The sequence below is a fragment of the Peromyscus leucopus genome, chromosome 1, assembly GCF_004664715.2.
Source record: "Peromyscus leucopus breed LL Stock chromosome 1, UCI_PerLeu_2.1, whole genome shotgun sequence".
Taxonomy (NCBI): domain Eukaryota; kingdom Metazoa; phylum Chordata; class Mammalia; order Rodentia; family Cricetidae; genus Peromyscus; species Peromyscus leucopus.
This window is the reverse complement of record NC_051063.1, coordinates 118030308-118034796: the sequence shown is the minus strand read 5'-3', so window position 1 is coordinate 118034796 and position 4489 is coordinate 118030308.

The window sequence follows — 4489 nt, the reverse complement described above, 5'->3', positions numbered from 1 at the left end:
AGAGATCTTTTCTATATAAGTCTTTAATTTCTTATTTGATTTACATGGTAGGAATATCCATTCCAACATAATATCTTCCCTCTGCATCAAAATACCTGTTGGGGAATGTCTGGAGGGGAATATGACAAGAATGCATTTAAGTTCTGGATCCACATGATCCACATGTGTTTCTCAAATTGTCTTTTCTTCAAGAGCCAATTACTTCTCAACTTCGGCTGATAATTCTCTTGGACTATTTAATTCTTTGTCCCCTTCTGTAGTATTAGCCAAATTTTGTAGTCCATCTTTGGGTATTCCCATGATACCCAGTAAGTTGGAAATGTTTCCTAATAACTTTGGAAAATCATTAAGAGTTTTCAATCCATCTCTCCTTAATTGTACCTTTTGGGGTCTAATTTTTTGAAGCTCTATCTTATGTCCTAATTAATTAATAGAATCTCCTCTTTGTATTTTTTAGGAGAAATTTGCAGTCCCCTGCAAGGCAAAACGTTTTTTACTTCTTCAAACATGTTTTCTAATGTATCCAACTTTGGATCAGCTAATAGGATATCATCCATATAGTGATAAATTGTGGATTTTGGAAACTTTACACAAATTATCTCCAATGGTTTCTGCACAAAGTATTGGCACAAATAGGGCTGTTTAACATTCTCTGTCAGAGGACCTTCCATTGATATCTCTTGACTGGCTGAGAATTATTATAATTAGGTACTGTGAAGGCAAATTTTTCTCTATCATTTTCTTGTAAGGGTATGATAAAGAAACAGTTTTTTTTTTCAGGAAGATACGAAAATATTCTATATTTTCCTGTAAAAGCTACTTAGCTTCTTAGGGGAAAAAGTAGATCTTTAAACTCTGGTGAATGAATAGGGTGGTTTTCTTAAACATGTCTTAAGTATGAGCATTCCTACAAGACATTAGGAAAGATAAGCACATTATTAGTAATGGGAAAGTTACTGTGAATGAATTATTACTAACACAAATTCAGACTGCCCCAAATTGATCATCTAGCTTGTGTTTTTTCAGGTTTTGATGGTGCTGATCTCACTTCCAGGACTGTCCTCTACGTGAGAAATTCAAACACTTATTATAAACTGGTTTCATATTAGTTGATTTTGTTAAACTCTATGCTAGGGTTCCTAGCCTGTTTGAGAAAGTCAAGGCCTGCTCCGGTGAAGAACATCTTCAGCTCAGGGTGTCCCCCACTTCTGTGGGTGTGTCTGAGGTGTCACTCCACTACAAGTCAGGGAGCAACTGTGCTCCTATAAAACAATACAGACTCTGCAGAGGCAGAGACACGTGACAAAGATTCACATGAGGGCAAACAGTCAAGGGGGCATCTCCATCAGCTGCCTTTTTATTCCATAGCAATTCTTCACAAAGGGCGATGACTGAAAAGTAGACCCAGGTAATTAGGGCATGGTAAGAACTACTGTAAAATCCATGTAGGAAGACGATAGTTCATACTCATTGGGATAGGATTATTCCGTGTACAAGTATGGAGGAAAAATCATGGGCAGATGTATTGGGCAGTTGTATTGTGCCTACCTATCAACTGTCTTCAAACAGTTCATCATACAAAGCTTCCTTTAAGAAAGACATCCTCCAGTAGACAATCAACAATCACGTAATGAGGACATGCAACTCTAGCTTCTGCTGGTCTCCTCCACTCTAATCTTCAGTCATCACTAGTGCCAGAGGCAAAGGTGGACATTCATAATAAACTGCAATCTGCAGTACAGAATGTTGTCATGTTATCCACAATGGACTACAAATACACACGGGAGTGAGAAGGAAGACAAACGGGAGAAGGCCAGAACAATGACTGGTAACATTCTAAATCCTCACTTCATTTTAGAAGACCAGCTACATCGGGAGCAATTCCTCCTTGTGATTAGCACTGGAGTGGCTCTCTCACTTCACGGGCTGTCCAGTCCTTGACTATGGTCATTCTCACTGCTTTCTCCCTGCAATGACCAAGTCAGTAGGCAGAAATAAAAGTAGAACTCTAACACTTTCCTGGAAATATCAGCACCCCTCTGCATTTTCCGTAATGATAACATCAACAGATACTCATAGAAAAATAGCACACATTAAAGATACCAGCAAACAGTGGAGTTGGATTAAAGTGTCACAGAGTATCTGGAAAGAATCCCCAGTCTCTGTGTTTACCTCAGTGTATGCTGCTTTGGGGTCCTTTCAGCCAGGCCTCCTCCTGGACATGAACAACCCTGGGCCATGGGCTCCAGGGCTTGGTTTCTTTTCTTTTCTTTTTTCTTTAAACTGAAATACCATGTTTTATGAAATGGATACATTTCCCACAGTAGATGATACAGCTTTTCATAGGGCCCTAATCATGATAATATTTTTTTTAATAATTGAGTAAAACTGAAATTTATTATAAGCCACAGTCATCCTAGGGACCTCCATGATATATATATATATATATGGTTCTATGGGTTGTGGTCTGATTGTTCTTTATTTTATATCTAGAATCCACCTATGAGTGAGTACATACCATGACTGTCTTTCTGGGTTTGGGTTACCTCACTCAGGATGATTTTTTCTAGTTCCATCCATTTACCTGCAAATTTCATGCTTTCATTGTTTTTCTCTGCTGAGCAGTACTCCATTGTGTATACATACCACATTTTTTTCATCCATTCTTCCATTGATGGGCATCTAGGTTGTTTCCAGGTTCTGGCTATTACAAATAGTGCTGCTATGAACATAGCTGAGCATGTATCTTTATGGTATGAATCAGCATTCCTTGCATACATGCCCAAGAGTGGGATGTCTGGGTCTTGAGGTAGTTCGATTCCTAATTTTCTGAGAAACCGCCATACTGATTTCCACAGTGGTTGTACAAGTTTACATTCCCACAAACAGTGGTGGAGTGTTCCCTTTGCTCCACATCCTCTCCAACATTGTTTGTCATTGGTGTTTTTGATCATAGCCATTCTAACAGGTGTAAGGTGGTATCTCAGAGTTGTTTTGATTTGCATTTCTCTGATGATTAAGGATGTTGAGCATTTCTTTAAATGTCTTTCAGCCATTTGTAGTTCTTGTTTTGTGAATTTTCTGTTTAGCTCTTTAGCCCATTTTTTAATTGGACTGTTCAGTGCTTTGATGTCTAGTTTCTTGAGTTCTTTATATATTGTGGAGATCAATCCTCTGTCAGATGTGGGGTTGGTGAAGATCTTTTCCCATTCTGTTGGCTGTCTTTTTGTCTTATTGACTGTGTCTTTTGCCCTGCAAAAGCATATCAGTTTCAGGAGGTCCCATTTATTAATTGTTGTGCTCAGGGTCTGTGCTGTTAGTGTTTTATTTAGGAAATGGTCTCCGGTGCCAATGCGTTCAAGAGTGCTTCCTATATTCTTTTCTATTAAGTTTAGTGTAACTGGATTTATGTTTAGGTCTTTGATCCACTTGGACTTGAGTTTGGTGCATGGTGACAAATATGGACCTATTTGTAATCTTTTACATATTGACATCCAGTTATGCCAACACCATTTGTTGAAGATACTTTCTTTTTTCCATTGTATAGTTTTGGTTCCTTCGTCAAAAACCAGGTGTTCATATGTGCATGGATTAATGTCAGGGTCTTCAATTCGATTCTATTGGTCCATATGTCGGTTTTTATACCAGTACCAAGCTGTTTTTATTACTATAGCTCTATAGTAGAGTTTGAGGTCAGGAATGGTGATGCCTCCAAGAGTTGCTTTATCGTATAGGATTCTTTTAGCTATCCTGGGTCTTTTGTTTTTCCATATGAAGTTGAGTATTTTTCTTTCCAACTCTGTGAAGAATTGTGTTGGGATTTTGATGGGGATTACATTGAATCTATAGATTGCTTTTGGTAAGATTGCCATTTTTACTATGTTAATCCTACCTATCCGTGAGCATGGGAGATCCTTCCATTTTCTGATATCTTCTTCAATTTCTTTCTTTAGAGATTTAAAGTTCTTATCAAAAAGGTCTTTCACTTGTTTAGTTAGTGTTATCCCAAGGTATTTTATATTATTTGTGGCTATTGTAAGGGTGATGTTTCTCTGACTACTTTCTCAGCCCTTTTATCATTTGTGTATAGGAAGGCTACTGATTTTTTTTTGAGTTGATCTTGTATCCTGCCACTTTACTGAAGGAGTTTATCAGCTGTAGGAGTTCTCTGGTAGAGTTTTTGGGGTCACTTATATATACTATCATATCATCTGCAAATAGTGAAAGTTTGACTTCTTCCTTGCCAATTTGTATCCCTTTGATCTCCTTTTGTTGTCTTATTGCTCTAGCTAGAACTTCTAGTACTATATTGAATAAATATGGGGAGAGTGGACAGCCTTGTCTTGTTCCTGAATTTAGTGGTATCGCTTTGAGTTTCTCTCCATTTAATTTGATGTTTGCTGTTGGCTTGCTATAAATTGCTTTTATTATGTTTAGAAATGTTCCTTGTATTCCTGATCTTTCTAAGACCTTTATCATGAAGGGGTGT